The 18522-nt window shown below is 38.0% G+C and overlaps 1 protein-coding gene across 1 annotated transcript in view; it reads left to right on the top strand.

Moving 5' to 3' along the window:
- The window catches only part of GPR98 (G protein-coupled receptor 98), a 284088-nt gene that overhangs the window by 136779 nt on the left and 128787 nt on the right, over nucleotides 1-18522 (top strand). The window lies entirely within an intron of this gene.

Here is an 18522-nt window from a genome sequence, read left to right as displayed (position 1 = left end):
GCGTGTCTCAGCTTCCCAACTTTGAAGAACAAAAGCTTGCAGGATATATTTGATAGTAAATGCTATGTATTGTTAAAATATGTTTTGTTAACGTTGGACTGATTTCTTAAAGCCTTGCATAAATGTGGTTTCACTGGAAAAGGAATGGAATAGAAGCAAATAAGGAAGTTGGGTGAAATGGTGTTTACCTTGTGACTCCTAAGTCTAAAGCATTAGATCTTCACCCACCTTCTGTGTTATAAAATCCTACGAATTAGTGATAGAAAAGTCACATTTATCTTCCTCTACCTATGTGAAATTTTTCCTCCATAATGTACTCTTTGTTGTGTTTATTTAATAGTTTTAAATTAATTTAGCTTTGATGCTTCTAGCGTTTAGATTGTAAGCTTTCTTTGTTCTGTGCCTGTATGCTCAGAACTACTAAACAGATAAAATCAAAGGTGAACTTGATCTTAATTGTACTAATAGATCATTCCTGACATAGGAAGAAAAGGTAAGGCTTCGCTGATCTTCTGCTTAGAAGCATGAATGGAAAACGTGTCTTTTTATCACAAGTACAAATAAGAAGTAACTCCTTTGAATTCCAGTGATAGCCATGGACTGAGCCTGCAGCTGAGCTGGCTTGCTCTGGCTGGTAGCAGGAGTCACTGGGAATTTCCCACCAAATCCTCACTCTCTTGTTGCCTGGAAGATTTTCCTTCAGATTTATAATAAACTTTTACTAAGCTCAGCCTAGTTTAGAGGCCCAGAAAGTAGGCATTGTAAAATAAAAAAAAATGTGGTGATAGACCTCTCTGAAGGCAACTGTTCACAGCTGTCAGTTTTAATATCCTGCTGCACCACATGGCACTCATCCACATGCACAGAGCTGTGGTAACTTTCACAGCATTTGCTAATGCTTTAGATCTTTAATTTTTCATCCTTATATTGAGACCACGCACTTTCGGAGGCAGAAACACAACATACCTCTTTGCTGATCAAACAGTCTGCCCAAAGGCATGTATCATTCTTTCCTCCAGCTTTCACAATGACAAGTGTCCTTACTAAGCTTCACAGCGGGAAGAAGCACCTTCAGAAACTTTGTCTGGAAATGCTGAGATGCACAGGTGTTATTAGTGAGTCTGATAAATGTCAGATTGCAGTAGATAGTCTGTTTATCAAAGGAAAAAAGAAGCAGTTTATTTTTCCAACCTCTGAAATTACTGACACATTATCTTCAAAATGTTACAATATTCTACAGGATCCTGCTAACATTTAGCTATGTATAGCACAACAGTTGTTCCCTTTTCAAAATTAACTGCCTAATTAGTTAATATAGTTTTACAAAATTGGAAACATTTTTTAATAAAGCAAAACCAAATTGACGTGAGCTTTTATTTTTCAGTAGTTCACTGCCCGCTTAATTAGTCCATAGTTGTATACATGTTGCTTACTCTTAGTTTCATTAATTTATGAAGTGCTGCAGTATTTGTGATGCTTACAATGTGCTAAACATTATAACAGAGATTTGAAGAAGAGAACTCACCTGAGGAGTTTTTAGTAAAAAGAATCCACTTTGGCTTCAGCTCCAGCAGATGTCTTTCCTGCCTGAAGTTTCCACTGAACATTGCATCATATTACCCTTGCAGAATATTTTAAATTGCTGAGGCTTGTTGATTGACATATGTATGACTCCAACTTTGGAGGTCATCACTTGCCATCAGTGATGGAAATGTAAGCATTATAGCTTCACTCAGTTTATTTCATATTCCTTCACAATTTAGTCTTAAATTGACCACAAGAAGTTGTAGTGATGCTGTCCTAACATGCACTGAATGATCTTGGATGCTAAATAATCCTAGGTAGGTCCATTACTTAGACAATCTGGTGTATCACACAACCATAGTCAAACACTGAGGGAACACCGAACTACAGAAAAGAAATGCTTTGTAAGACTTCTTCTGGTACCATCCTAATTTTTGAGCTACTATACAGGTAAAGAGTTGAAGTTGTAGCATAGTAGCTAGCTTTCAACCAAGGTTCAAAATTATGCTTTCAAAACCTCAGATGAATTTATTACATTTATTTAAACAGAGAGAGGCATAATTTTTAAATAGGATTGCAGTACTGTAGATTAAAATAGATGGGTAGATTCCCTGTAATTTAATTTTCAGCATTTCTAGTCTGAAACAAAGGGAGTTGGGATGCATTCGCAAGTCAGGCTTGACATTCTGCTTTCTAATATTGTTTCATGCCCGCTTGTCAAGACTTTCAACTAAGCATTGCACATTATTTTCATCAAATGAAAGAAACAAATTCATGAGGTTAAGAATAGGTGCTTGTTTGATAATTACAAACTAATATGCTTTCAATAATCTAGCAAATTATGAGCTGTCATTTACTCACTAATAAAGTGGGTTTTCTTAAGATAGAATGAGATAAATGGATTAATTGTGGTACACGCGCAAAAATAAATGATTTGCTAGGTCACATTGTTGAACACCTTTTTTAATATAGCTAGTGCTTTCTAAGATTTACAAAGCTTTGTGGAGTAGCTTTCTATGACAGACGGTACTGTTCAGAAAATTCAGTTCCAAGCTTAATCCCACTGCTGAGCTCTGGTTTGCTAAGTTTCAGTCAGAGAGAGTTGCATATTTACCCTGAACTGACTGTATAATAACAGTAGCAGCCTAAGGGGTAGGCCTTGCCCTGAAATGTTTGGTCTTCAAAATACGCTGAGAGTGATAACAGGGAAAATATATTTAACAAGGGGAGTGATAAATTTACTGTCCCACTGAACAGATCAGCAGTATGTAAAAAGCAAATGGATTTTATCCAAAGACTATTTCATCCTACAGGTGTTGATGAACTTGGACTAGGCCCATGTAATTGGTTTTTGTTCTATGTGATATTAACATGTTACTCCCCTGTCGTGGTTTAACCCCAGCCGGCAACTCAGCCCCACGCAGCTGCTCACTCACTGCCCTCCGATGGGATGGGGGAGAGAATCGGAAAAAAGGTAAAGCTCATGGGCTGAGGTAAAGACAGTTTAACAGGTAAAGCAAAAGCCACATATGTGAGCAAAGCAAACCAAGGAATCCATTTCCCACTTCCCATGGGCAGGCAGGAGTTCAGCCATCTCCAGGACAGCAGGGCTCCATCACGCCTAACCGTGACTTGGGAAGACAAACTCCATCACTCCGAACGTCCCCCCTTCCTTCTTCTTCTTGCCCAGCTTTCTATGCTGAGCGTGACGTCCTATGGCATGGGATATCCCTTGGGTCAGTCGGGGTCAGCTGTCCCGGCTGCGTCCCCTCCCGACTCCTTGTGCCCCCCCAGCCTGCTCGCTGCTGGGGTGGGGGGACAAGCAGAACAGCCCTTGGCTCTGTGCAAGCACTGCTGAGCACTAATACACATATCCCTGTGTTAATAACGCTGTTTCCAGCACAAATCCAAAACACAGCTCCATCCCAGCTACTATAAAGAAAAAAACTCTGCCCCAGCCAAAACCAGCACACCCCCCCAGCCATTTGGACTGGGTATCTACACTAAAACTTTCTGTGTTTCACTAAAACATCTATCCATCCGTGTTGATAATACAGCCATGTCCTAGATCAGATTTACAGAGCTTCGCCAGTCTGTGTGGAATTTTTCATATTATTTTCTAGATGAGGCTTTTTTCTTTCATTGTTTAAAACCTGTGTGGTCAGAGAAATACTGGGAGAATATATTAGTTGAAGTTGTCCCTATTTTTACTTAGCTGCTAAAATATCCCTTCTAACTTTTATGAGTGTGGAGCCAAAGATATGGAGTAGGTTAAAGAGTAAATGTGCTTTTAATACATCCTTCTGCTTTCACTGGAGTTTTAACAAGCCTGGAAGTCTGTTCAAAATATGGCAAAGTTCTTTAGATCTATGTTATCATTGAAAAAAAAAAAAAAAAAAATCACATCTTCTGTCTTCAGAGTTGACTGCCCTTTTCTCAAGGTACTGAGGTTTCTTTCTCTCTAAGCCCAAGAAAAGAGCCTGCTATTTGTTTATTTTAGGGGTGTGGAGGTGGGTATTTTTTTTGCTTTGGCAGACTTTCTTATGTTGGTATAGGTTATCAATGTAGCACTTAGTGATTCTCAATCCACTTTGGGAATGGGGAGCTTTTTCCCCTGTGTGATAATATTCTCATCAATTTTGGCCTTGTCATTTTTTGTTATTCTTGTTTTCACACTTCTGTGTAAAATGATAAAAGTTGTGACTCCATATGTTGTCAGTGGGCCACTTCTCTTTCTGTGTTTTTGCTGGTATTTGTTCCAACAGCAAATCTGTCCCTGAAAGTTCCTTCTATCATGTAGTTCTTCGGGCCAGTGCTTAGTAATATTTGAGGTGACTTAAGCAGAGCTATGAATAGAGAATGAGTTTGACCCAAATACAGCTGCTGAGTAGGTGTGCATCATGGTAGAAATTAACTGGTCATTAATGGACAAATCATAGAACAGAATCACAGAATAATTAGGACTGGAGGACCTCTAGAGATCATGTAGTCCAACTCCTTGCTCAAAGATCCCCATTCAAATGAAAAAATATACGAAGAACGGTGTAGTGTATATTTCATTCTGATCAAACAAGTAGATAAGTGGCTTGTTTCTTGTGCTTCTAGTATTTCTAGATGGATTTAAAATTCAAAACAGGATTTGGAGAGTTTTTTCTTGATATCACTCAGATTGTCCCAAATTATAAATCAAAAGCTTCCCATTGAAATGGGTCATAATTAAACAATAGTCTAAATGCTCCAAATAGTCTAAATAATTCTAACCACCATTTATTTTTCAAAATGCTGTATTTAGTGATTACACTTGGAGGTGAGAATTGAGATAATTCTGAAGGTTTAGCTCTGTAGATCATATTGTAGCCTGCTGAATTTTAGAAAACACATTCATTTGGTTAATTTCAGCAGTTCCAATGCAGTTATTTTATTTATGTTATGTAATTCTGGGTGATGTGGAGAGAAGATTCAGTCTTCATCACTTTGGCTTCAGGAATATGTGTTTTTAACTTTAGAGTTTTATAGAATATAAAAACTTAGAGTTACCAGATACATTAAGTTTTTAATGTTGTTTTCTAAGCTGTTTTCAAGCAATTCAAGTGAAACAGCCAAACCAGACTTTCTCTCACACTCTAATAAGCTGCCCAGAATAACTGTGTAGGCGTATCTGAGACAGACACTGTCACCATTTCCTGCTGAAGACTGAAACGCGGAAATGCTGTGCTAGAGGTTCTTCTGGCAGAGCAGGTTTGACCAAAAGTAAGACTACTGCATATCTCTCACAGAATCCTTTAGAAGCCTAATCTCCCCCTTCATTTCATTTTCCAGTCTGTTTCTTTTTCACGTGGTCTATATTGATGTGATCAGTTGTTCCTCTCAAACTTAACTTTGATTTAGAATATGGATCAAGATCAAGCAGTGTAGCATAAGGTTAATTCCTGTCAATGGTGTCCTGCTTCCTGTGAAATGAAGATACATTTGATAGTTAGGTAGCTCATCTATATCAAACTTTCTAAGCCTATTATGATCAAAATATTTTATTTATTTTACATAGAAAAGTGAAGAAAGGCGGTGCACCAAGGTACAGGAAAAATACGCCTTTTGTTTAAAAAAACCTGTTAAAAGCAAACAAGTGAAAAGAAATGTTCATGTGCTTTATACATTGTGTTGAAGTTATTAACAGGATCAAGAATAACAACAGAAAAGACTTCTGATAAATCCAAGCGTGTACAGGAGAACTGAAGCTTCTGTTAGAATTGGCCACTCCTGAGCTAAACAGGAAGTTGACGCCAAAAAGTTTTGTGAGAAACTAGAGAAAAGGAAGCAATCCAGCCCTGCAGTCACTCAATCCTGTTTGATTTACACCCGAATTTGGTTTACGTGTGACTACCAAGTCATACCTGCTATATGCTGCTGAAGTCTCTAGGATCTGCCTTTCTATTCAGATTCTTTCTCAATAATTGCTCATGGGGACCAAACCCACCATTTTCTTTTGCAAATCTTTGTTATAAACAACAACAAAAAGTTACTAGCATGGTTAGTACTTAATAAAATATGATTTGAGAACAAATTTCATTGTCCCATAATTGAACACAAATTTCATCACTGAAAAAGTCTACATCCTCAAAGTACTGGACTAACAAAATTGTACAGTAACCTATGTTAGCATAGATTTTCTGCTCTGTGTTTTCTAGGTATTTTTGGTTAGACACAGATGGAGCTGCATGAGCATGTCACAGAAGTTTTACCTTTTCAGCAGCTGTTCCAGACGATGTAAGGGCTGTTCACAAAGGCTGACTTCAGTTCAGTGAGCCTAACCTCCCCATGCTCCCTCCCTGCAGTGAAAGCCTTCCTCAGCATCAGAGCAGTCGAGTTGACTCCTGCTTTGAATTACTTTGTGGGGAAGTCTATCACTCTTTCTGGTCTGTAGTGAGATTATGTTCACCAGGTTGAATTTAGCCTTTGTAAGTGCGTTTCTCCACTTCTCTTTAGTGGTGTCTTCATCCTGCTAGTATCAAAACAAAGCAGAACCTAATCAGCATTTGGAGTGTTAAAGCTTGCAAATGGAAAGAGCAGTAGTCACAAAGTTGTCCAACCATAACAAATATTTCCTTTTTTTAGTATAAATTCAGAATATGGGTGAGGAAATTAAGGTAGCTTCTAAAATTTTGCAGGAAGAAAACTATACACAGAGAGGTACAGAAAGGGAAACATCAATGCTTGTTTTTGCTTAGGTAGTTACATAAGTAGTCCGACTATATGTTTTCTAATTAGACATCTGAAGGTGGTCTAGCTATCTTGGATCAGTAATTTAAATCTTATATAATAAATTATGGGGTAGAACATCAGAACTGAAATTACATATGATAAGAAACTGCTTTAGTAAAAATGTTAGTTAGCGGACTAACTGAAAGTTACTAGTTTGGGGACTGTCCTCGACACATTTGTTTTTCTTAGCTGTCCAGGTTTTCATCATTAAATCATGATTTAATTTCTTGAGAAATGTCAGTATAGAAATATTTCAAATTTAGAATTTCTTTCAAAATCATTGCTCTAAAAATTATATGTTTATAATAATAAAAGTAATTCCTTTCCCTTGACTGAACAAAACAAAAGAAAAATTAATTTTGGTTGGTTTGACATTGGTCTGTTTATCTAAGTGGCATCATAGTGTCTAAACTATGACTTTGTTTAAAGACTTAGATGATGAATGCTAATTTAATTTTATTAATTGATAAAAAACAATATATGAAACTACGTATGATAAACTATTTAAGTCATATGTGTAAGTGAATACATATGTGGCAAAAACTCATTGTAGATTTTGTCCCTGGTATGATAATTGCTATGAAATTCCATACAATGCCATCCTGCTTGAGTCAGTTGGCCAAGCTGCAGGCATTTCCAAGACAACACAAGCAGAACAGTAATTTTATATCCCCACCTGATATAATCACAGATAGACAGTGTGGGGGTTTTTTTACAGAACAGAAATTAAATGGTTGGGCTGCAGTTCCCGGAAAAGTTGCTCTCACTCATTATTTCTGGCTTATTTATGTTTAAGAAATAATAACAACTAAGAATAAGACACTATTCAGTAACTTGTATTGCTGGAAATGATGACTGTTAAATAGATTTTCTTTTTGTAAAGAGGTCCAATTACTCCATTATTAATGATATTATTTAAGTACTCATTAAATGTGACATTATTTAATGGGTTCATGTTAGTTTAAAACCTTCATTAAAGGATTACTGTGGGGGGTTTTGTAATCTTGTATTTTTCCATTCATCCAGTGTTATATTTCCTACTGCCCCTATGAATTCGGAAACTTTTTTATTTGGACAGTGAATCTGGGTTCTCAGGCCCCCGATGAAGGTGAAGATTATGTAGTTTTCAAGTGATATAAGAAACTGGAAACAAATAAGCTTCCTCAGTTTCCATTGTCCTCTCTGAAATTATTATATGATGTTACAGTGAAGTTTATTTGTTCTGTAGGCCTTAATATCAAGTGGCAATTTCGTGTCATGATAAAAGTGTCCCATTAAACAGCACTGAGTTTCACAATTGACCAATGCCAGAAGTAGATACAATCCCAATATGAGAAACAGGGCAACCAGGTACTTCTGTATTTAATTGTGAGTGCATCTTCTACATTGTGTGGTTAATAGAGAAGGAAGAATTAACGTACAGTTGGCATTGCTGTTCTTCCCTTGATGTTGGAGAACTGGTTATTTAATATCCTAGGACAGTAGAAAAAGAGTCTTTCATGTCTAACACTGTTATGTGTTGTAATTTTTTGTAGTTGTAATCATCCTAATTATACCTAGAGCTAGATTGGTAAGGATGATATTACTGAATTATTTTTGCCAAAACTTAGAAAATTTGCCCTGCTTTGATAAGTTTCCTGAATTATTACTATTAAGAGGTAGTTTTCATCTCACTAAAGTTTTGTGTTTCCAAAGAGAGGGTTTATATCAACAATCAATAATCAATTTCTGTCACCTTTCCACTTACTATAAGTTACTCTCTGACCAGGTTCATTTATTTCATCAGGCCTGCTTAGGAATGAGAATGTCAAGATGGGAGAACCTAATTCTGGAACCTGTTTCTGAACTGGGAAAATCTGATTGCAGTACACTGACATTGGATCCTGTATTAAGGATGTTTTGAGGATATTCAGTGAATTAATATCGTTTCTCAGGGATCACTGTGTCAGTGAAAAATAAACATATAAAGTATATAAAGCTTCCCATATTTTAAAAGTGTGTCTAAACTGTACCAGACTAAAAACTGACCTCTCTTTGTATACATGCATACATATACATGTATAAATATATGTGGATATAAAAATATTTACATCTGAGATGGATATACATACATAGATACAGTTACAGAGAAAAGAGAGAGCAAAAGACAGAGACTAGCTAGACCAGACAAGCTAGACTAAACCAGCTGAGACAGACTAGAAGACTAAGTTGAAAACGTAAGCACTGGTGCAACTTACAACAAAAAAAGCTACACAAAATGACAAGCTACAGAATGTGTGCGTATTTAAATATATTTTTTTTATTACCTCTTTTCTGTAACAGCATTAGCAAATGTGGGAACATGGTGGTTGTGCCGTTCTATTGCCTTCCTGTTTTTCTCCAATTTATTCCTGAAATCTCACCTGTTCAGGAGACTCTGTTTGCTTCCTATTTTTGCAATGCCAGCTGTTTTGAAAGTATTTCAAATGTGTTCCAAGATGGATTTATATTGAAGAAATGTAATCTCCTACTTTGCTTGAGATTCTGATTACGTATGCTATAGTTAATCTAGATACTTAGCCTCTTGTAGGTGTTCCAGGTTCATGACTGTGCTGGTTTTGGCTGGGGTAGAGTTAAGTTTCTTCCCAGTAGCTGGTATGGGACTATGTTTTGGATTTGTGCTGGAAACAGCGTTGATAACACAGGGATGTGTTAGTTATTGCTGAGCAGTGCTTGCACAGAGCCAAGGTCTCTTCTGCTTCTCCCCCCGCCCCACCAGGGAGCAGGCTGGGGGGGCACAAGGAGTCGGGAGGGGACGCAGCCGGGACAGCTGACCCCGACTGACCCAAGGGATATCCCATGCCATAGGACGTCACGCTCAGCATAGAAAGCTGGGCAAGAAGAAGAAGGAAGGGGGGACATTCGGAGTGATGGAGTTTGTCTTCCCAAGTCACGGTTAGGCGTGATGGAGCCCTGCTGTCCTGGAGATGGCTGAACTCCTGCCTGCCCATGGGAAGTGCTGCATGGATTCCTTGGTTTGCTTTGCTTATGCACGCGTGGCTTTTGCTTTACCTGTTAAACTGTCTTTATCTCAGCCTGTGAGTTTTCTCACTTTTACCCTTCTGATTGTCTCCCCCATCCCACCAGAGCGGAGTGAGTGAGCGGCTGCATGGGGCTGAGTTGCCAGCTGGGGTTAAACCACGACAGTGAGGCACAGACCATTTTCCTCTAAACTGTCCTGCAGTGATTCAAAGTGCAGAGGTCAGAACACCCCCATTACTGCTCTTTGTCAGGTTAGAGAAAATTTGTGTCATAAGCAGAGAAACCAGTATGTTTCCTTCCACCGTAGTTACTGGGATTTTCCTTGTTTCTCTTTCTTAAATCTTGATCAGCTGCTGCTTAACAATGGCTTATATCATGCTTGTGCTCATTATAGCCATGTCTCCACCCTCTTCTGCTTCCTACCCTTGCTGCATTGAAATGCTGTATTTGCTTGATTTCTTCCTTCTTTCTTCAGCAGTCTCTCTGTCTAAGCCCACACTCACTTTTTCACTGATCATTACCATCTATGACCTCTTCATATCTATTGCTTAGCTCTGACTGAATGCTGGATGCTGTAATTTGACTTTCTGCTGCTCTCTCATAGAAGCCTTTCTTCTTCTGATACCTCCCTGCAACTCCTGTTACTCCCCATACTAATGCCAACATAAACTTCTTGGATTTAGCTAAGCTAGTTAACTCTTTCCTTTTTATTTAACCAGTATCCCTTGTTAACTCTTCAAATGATGGTCACCGGTTGTTACTGGACACTGTACTCTCCTTACTCTTTCATGATGTGGCACTCCTTTTAATGTGCTCAGTTACAAATGCCTTGTCTGTGGTGGTGAACATGAGAAACTTGTCTTCTCCTTTTCCATGAAACTTCACAGCTGGATGCCATTCAGGTCCAAAACAACTTCGTTTCATGGTAAACAAGCCTTCTCCTTTGAATTGTCCCATTGTTCTGCTGTAATTGTGTAGATGAATGTGGCGTGCACAGTTTCAGGCATGTTTTAAATACCTAAGAAGCTCTGATGAGAGAACATTAGGACTACATGTAGTTTAAATTGAGATACTGCATCCAGTAGCAGTAGGGTAGGAGGTTCGTATTTTGAGGAGACCTGAAGAGTGATCAAATTCAGAAATTTGAAATTAATAAGCTGTAGCAGCTTTGAGAGACAGGATCAGTCATCTTTCCCCTAAATTGTCTACATTTAAGTGACTTATCTTTTCAGAAAATTTTCCCTCTTGACTATTGCATTTGTTGGTGGGAAACCACAAGGGAATGAAAAAAATTTTAATAGAAGTGATAGGGCTTGCAGTTCTTTTTTAGAAGCTGTAAAGTTAAACACAGGAAGAGCTGTACAATTTGAAAGATATTTTTATACATAATACTCAGAATTAAGTATAAAATAATACTGTGTTTTCATTATTACCTGCTTGCTTTTGGTTATGAACTGTGCAAAAGTTTTTAAAAATTGAAGATGCTGATTTTGGTCATTTAGTTCTTTGATTAACTGGATACGATGTTGATTACCTAAATAGTATCATTGTATGTTGTTCTAGATGACTATGATTTAACAGAATCTTTTTATTTCAACTGTATATGTCCATAAGCCTTGCTTCAAAAATAGGGACAAATAGCATATGTAATCTAAGCCTACAACTCTGTCTAAGGTATATCAAGGCAATTCCTGTAAAGTAAGTCCTCACACCTAATTTCTGAGCTGTATTTGCTTTTGTTCTTTTTTCAGTTTTATGGAACTGAATTTTTTTGGTCTATTTGATAAGAGTAATCACTATTCAGTGGTATTCTTCCCACATAGATTTCTGCAGCGCATAAGCAGATCTTACCTTAGCTTCCCCTTTGAAAGGCTGGTTAGTGGAACTGTGTTCCTAAATCTGCACAGGAGGCCCTTTATGCTATGCATTATAACACAGTAAAGTGCAGACAGCTCTAAGTTACCACTAATTGAACCTGGTTTAGACTTGCAAACTGGACAGCTATGTTACTGTAGCGTTCAACTCAACCCAATTGGTTCTACCCGGAGGCAAGGCTTATCTGTTTCCATCTAGACCTGATGCAACTGTTCTTCTTCCAGACACCAGGTAGTATTTGTGTACGCTGCTGTACTGCACTGTTGGGACATAATGGCTTAGGCTGTTGATATTGTCAAGGACCCATGTGCTAGACACCTTTGCAAATGTGCATGTGTCATTAATAACACTTTGACTCAATTTTTAACATTGAGATTAGCAGTGTGGTGCAGTATATGCATTTCTCCTCAAACTCATCTGCTTACATTTTTTGCCTATTTCACACCAGCCACCACCTTTGATTCTCGTTGTCTGCAGAAGCACCCCCAACTTTTTTTTCTGTTGGTAACAAAAAGAGGATAAAGCAAGTTACATCATTAATTAAGAAATCAGATTGGACAATTTAATACTTAGAAAGTCTCTAATGCTTTCTCCTAGGTAAATGGTGTCTTTCTGTAAGATATATGATAATATTTACAAATAAAGGCAGTTTGCAGAGAAATAAAAAGAACATACACTTATGAAATGCCAATGTCAGGAATTCATAATTTCTAAACTTCTGACCCTGATTTCTAGCAAACTGGGCTACTTCTCAATTTAATATACAGTGAGATAGAAAAAAGTATAGCTATATATATATTTGATGTTCTTAAGGTGTTTTTACAAAGCAGAGGGTTTTGACTGTGATCATATAAAAGACTATGTATTTCTGTGTGTGTTTGTAAAGCTCAAATAAGAGTCATACTGGCAATGTGCTTTTTTCTTTCTGTTGGTTTTCTTTTCAGTATACTGTACTGGCTGTGGTCAAGATGAAGTGTGTTTGCTGTTGCTGAACAGTTCTTGCACAGCATTGAGGCTTTCTTTTTTTCCCACTCTGCCTCCACAGCAAGTAGGCTGGTGGTGGACAAGAAGCTGGGAGGGGACACAGCCGGGACAGCTGACCCCAACTGACCAGAGAGATATTCCATACCATATAACGTCATATTTAGAAATAAAAACTGAGGGTGGGGGATTGGTCTTGCTTGGAGACTGGCTGGGCATCTGTCTGCTTGTGGGAGGTGGTGAATGATTGCTGTTGTACACCTGTTTTTATTCCCTTTCCTTCACTTACCAAATTGTCTTTATCTTGACCCAAGAGTTTTCTTGCTTTTGCTCTTCTGATTCAATCCCGCATCTCACTGGGGCAGGAGGAGTAAGCAGGTGGCTGTGCAGTGCTTAGCTGCTGGCTGGGGTCAACCCACCCCATACACCTTGAGCTACTGGCAGCCTGAGTACATTTCAGCACCCTCCCCCCCCGTGCAATTTAAAAAATAAAAATAGTAACTAAGAATTAGAAAGGAAATTATAACTTTGTGCTACCTTTAACAAATGCCTTTAACAAACTTTATGCACTGCAGCAAATGTAAAGTTTAACTGATTTTTCATTTGTATGAGTATTTATCCCATTACTTTCATATGATCTAGCTGAAAGCTAAGGAGGAAAGTATTTTCAAAATTTTTATTCTTTTTCTAATTTTTAGTTTTCCACCATCTTGCAGCTGATATTTTGGTTGAAGAAAAACTAGTTTTTAGGAAGGAGAGAAACATTGTAGTAAGGTTCCCTTTCTAAAAAGGCAACTGTAACAGCACTGAAATACAGCAGGAACAGGCATTTGTCCTAAGCAACTGTTCCTAACAAAAGAAGAGTTATGTTCTTCGTGTCAAGTATCTTACATTTCTTTTCTAGAAGTAAACAGTCTTCCCAGTAAAATAATAATGAATACTGTGAGCGGGTTTTATGTATGTGATAAATGTTCTGACTAATGTTTTAAATGCCTAGAAAAAAGGACCAGAAATCACCCTCATAGATTTATTAATATCATATGTATGATTAAATTTTGTATGTATCAGTGAGCAAATCTACCCAAATACCAGTTTCCTGAAATAAGTTCAACAGAATTTTCTTAGCAGATTTTTGGAGAGCTGCTTTTGGACACGCATATTGCAATATCCAGAAATATATTTTCTGCTTCAATAAAGAAATCTGTAATTTATCAGTAAAGACAACCCACTCCTTTTACTCTTCATGTTTTTGGGATTTCAAATACTAATGTAATTTGTTTGGCCCTGTCACTATTGTCTTGATTTCCCTCAGTCTTCCTCTGCCCAAGGATTATGAAATCTCTTCCCTGAATCTCACTTAACTGTGCCTTAAGGATCAGCAATGAAGGGGTTTCTTTTTGTTTTTCAGGGTATGCTTCTGGCTGAAAAGTATAATATACCTGACTCCTCAAGGGCTTTTTTTTCACCTTCACTGGTATTTTAACCTTTACTTTGCCTTGTTTTAGTGGATGTAAATTAAAGGTCACAAAATGATATTTTTATTCTTTGGTTATTTAGTATGAGATGGTAGAAATAAATCTGCATCCTGTTTTGCAAACTTGTCTATCAAAACATAGAATAGCAAAAATACCAAACATGGTGTATCATATGCAGATTTTTCTCATTACTTCTGAAACCTGTAAATAATTCCATGATTGCTTGATAAACATGGGCTTAAAATGAATATAATGTCGATTTAGGAGTTACATTAACAATAAGCCTTCCAGTTCATTTGAGGGGAAAAAAAGCCTCACTATTTTTTTCTCTATTTCTTGGTATACATCACTAAAAAGGAGAGCTGGTGAGACATTTTCTGAACACTTGTATCAGTTTTATTTTTAGAATTAAAAGCTTGGATTTATTTCTCACAAAGGGGGGGGGGGGAGAGGGGGAGAGAGACTAAACCTGGCCCTGTTGAATGTTATTAAAAAATGCAAAGCTGAATCTGGAAAGACTAATATGAACCCTATGCTTTATAAGCACAGACTTGTTGGTTGAGGTGTCCCTCTGGGATAAAGGAGGATGGCTCAGCAGCCAGTTAAATCTCCTGAACTCTTGCTTCTGTTGAAGGTTTCTCATGCTTTTCCTCTGATTTGCACACTGAAAGCACTTCAAATGGTCTTCAGGTTAGTCCTAATTTGGAATATGATATTTTTTCATCTCATTTTTTCCTTTTCAGTAAAAAAAAAGTGGGGGGTTTTCATGAGTTTTGCATAAAAGTCTGTCTTTTTAATGACTCTCTGGGACACACACATGTCAAAGAAGCTTAGAAATTATCCAGGTGCTTGCTTGACAGTGTATTATCAGCTGTTGATTCTGCCAGGCAATTTTAAGTACGTTTTTCTGACTCATTCTTTGCATGTGTATTGTTACTAGTATATGAGGAAACTGGGAGGGGTTCTTTGGCGGAGATGTCCAAGTTGGATAAGATAGCACACATCTTAGAGGAAAATTGGAAGCAGGTAAGCCTGGAAAGAAAGTCTGTACTGTACTGCAACATGCTGTGTTAACATACCAAAATGGATGAGGGATATAGAAATTTTTATTATCCATAACAGGTTGTGCTGGGGATCTGGTTTAAAGAGGAACCTACAAACTTGTATTATTTTATGTCTGATCTTTCTTTCGCTTCTCAGCTTCAACCTTTTTCTCATTGAGTTTTTCACTCAGCATGTGCTGCTGAGATACAGTGATCTGATTTTGACTCTTTGGTTTCTTCTTTCATGAACTTCAAACATATATGCCTCAGACTTGACATCTCCCATCTTGTCTTCTTATGATTCAGTTCTTCTTTCCTTAAAAAACAACAACAAAAAACTGAAAAAAACCCCAAGGTGTGCCAGCTTCAGTAAATGAGAGGTAATAAGGCTCAGTGTGTGTGTGCCAATGAGTCTGTAAAGAAAAGTTGCCACACCTTAAACCTCAAGCAGTATTCACCAGCCAACATCACTAGGATTTAGCATACCAGCTCCTATTTATTCAAACTGTTGCCACATGAGCTAATATTTCAGCCATGTTTGCCACAGACAGAACGTACCTGTTCTCAACTTATCTCCCTTTCCATTCTGAGTACTGCTATTGTAGAAGGACTTTGTCACCAGTGCCACATTCCTTGGCTTTTATCAAACAAGCTTTGACTGTGAGGAAAGCACAGCGCTGAAGATGCTTATGTCCCAGTGCTGCTATTGCAACTGATGCCTGTTTGATTTCTCTTTCCTCTTCCCCATGTGCCTATCAATGAACAGGTTCATTTTTATAATCTCTTTGGATTCAGTCACAGCCTTGTGAAACAGCAATGTATAGTGACCTTGGCAGGGTAGTATCAGACTGGCTGGGAAGGTTTTTCATTGCCCTTTCTTAGAGATAAATATTTCACTTGTAGTAGCCATGCTGAAGAAGTGCGTACTAACCCCTGCGTATAAAGGTCCATTTTTTTCCCCCAGATGTAGTTAATCTGGTTTTAACTTGTGGAAACCAAGAAGACGTTGTGTGCTAATACATTTACAGTGTGACTTTTTTAAAAGCAGGAGCACTAGAGCATTTGTCCAAGTAAGGATTTGTGAGTGTTGTTGACAGTCAGCTACAGTCAGTTTCCTAAGAGTGAAACTTTAATATGGAGATACAGTCCCACATAAACTACACACCCTAACATGAAATGTTTCAGCATGCCCTGTTCTCAGCCTGAATAAAGATGGTTCATTTCATCTTGGGACCTGACTACCAGGCTATAGGCTAGTCTGGGTGGGAGGCTCCCTCCACTTCACCTTTTGATGCTGTGCCAGCTCAAAAAAAATATATCAGAATTCCTTAGGTCAAAGAGAGGGAGCAAGAGGGAGCATGACTCTGCGGCTAAATGATTGGGGCACCTATTTAGGAGAGGGGAGATCCCTGTTCTGATTTCTGCTCAAAAGACTGCACAAGAGCCTTCTGCTCAAGAGTTATTAGAGTTCAGAGATGTGGGTCTGCCCCCCACGCCAACCCGCAGGTTGAGGAGGGCATGGAAGCCAATTCTTTCCACTTAGGTGGATCTTACAAACACTGACCTGTTGTATAAAAGAAGGGCATTGTTACCATCCGAGACATTTGTGCTTTTTAAAAGAAAAAGATAAGCCTCCTGCCAAAGTCTAGAAGACATTTTCTGGCTGTTAACCCTAATCAGCTATCAACACCTCCCTGCAACTCTGAATTGCAAGCCTAGCTTCTGAGAAGAGACAAGTTTTTATGAAGGTTTCTTCCTTCTATGTCCCCTGTTGATGGGAACTCATGCTCTGTGCAGGCTGTGCTCAGAATGCTGTGGGCTGTGAAGTACATTCATGGGAGACTGTGACAGTGATGGGACTGAGACCCACCCCAGCATGGTCCTGTACGCACTGAAGCATGTTCTTTTGGTCTTGTCTCTTGACTGTCCACCTTGGAGAACTGTTTGTAGCACGTCTGGTGGGAGCTACTTCTCTGACAGAGATGTCAGAGTCCTAATTCAAAGCAGGGACCCAGTACAAGGTCCAGGCAGCTACTTTTTAGGGCTGCAATCTGTTTTTTAGGTTTTTAACGTTACATTACCCGCTTAAGATCACACAGGGCATTTATGGTGATGTTGGGAGTTCGCTGAACTCCTAGACCCCAGACTGGCACCTTAACTACACTTTCTCCATAGCACAAAGCATTATTTGCATTTAAAAGACTGCCTTTTCCCACTCTGATGAATATTTAAAGAGAGTAATCAAGCATAGTTTTGAGAATGTTTGGCAATAGTCTGAACGATATGCTATAATAGCTTCCATGGTTTATAAACTATTATTAATGATATAACACCTTCTGTAAGTTTCTTAAATATAGAGGCTGTTGAGATACCTTGATATTCTGGAGCTTTTTATTTTTCACATATAATTGCTTTTTCCTTTACTGTTTAAATTGACAATCTCAGTTAATTTGCAGTGGGGCTTTTAGTTTCCTGTGCAAATTAATGAAGTCTACCCTTAGGCATAACTCAGATATTGCCAAGCCCCCTCAAGTCACTCCCCCAGATAACAGCAAACTGTTAAAAAAGTGTTTCATACACAGCAATACCTACATTCATGCATTTCAGCAGCTATTTTTTAATATATAAAATCAGAACACACTTCATCTCTAAAACATCAGTGGTTAAATAACTAGCTCTAGAGAACATTAAGCAATAAAAAAAACACTTCTGAGAAGCCAATGTCGAGGTTTTGTTCTCTCAGCTGGAGAGGACATCCAGGATTGTCTCTTACTCTACCCCAGTTTGTAACCTAAACCAGTAGCACTTTGATGGAACAAAAAATCCTAGATATGCAGATCATTCAATTCTGTATACAAAGTGTAGCTGTTTAATCTTTTTAGGCCATCAAATAGCTCTCTAAGTGCTGTTAATGCTCATGCTTTGTTCTTTACTTGCTTTTTTTTCTTGACTTGCATTTTAATTAAAACATTGGTGATGAACAGATATTAATATAAAAAGATCAAGAGTAAAATAACATTGTTACATTGTGCTATAAAAGCAAGCAATTTATAAAACAGAGTACAGTTATTTAATTTTCTCTGCTAAAGGTGTGCTTTCTTTGAAAGAAAATCAAGTTATTGAAAAATGAAATTCTGTGGAGAAAATAAAACAAAAAAATTAAAGAAACAGTGTTTTCTTCTCATTCAAATGAATGTGAACAGGAGGTAATTTTATTGGCCTTCATAGAATCGTTTAGGTTGGAAAAGACTTTTAAGATGGCCGAGTCCAACCGTTAACCCCGCACTGCCAAGTCCACCACTAAAACATGTCCCTAAGCACCACCATCTACCTGTCTTTTAAAC

This window comes from Haliaeetus leucocephalus, unplaced genomic scaffold, assembly GCF_000737465.1.
Source record: "Haliaeetus leucocephalus isolate CR32 unplaced genomic scaffold, Haliaeetus_leucocephalus-4.0 Scaffold598, whole genome shotgun sequence".
NCBI lineage: Eukaryota > Metazoa > Chordata > Aves > Accipitriformes > Accipitridae > Haliaeetus > Haliaeetus leucocephalus.
Note: the sequence above shows the minus strand (reverse complement) of the source record. Positions and strands in the feature narration are given on the sequence as shown.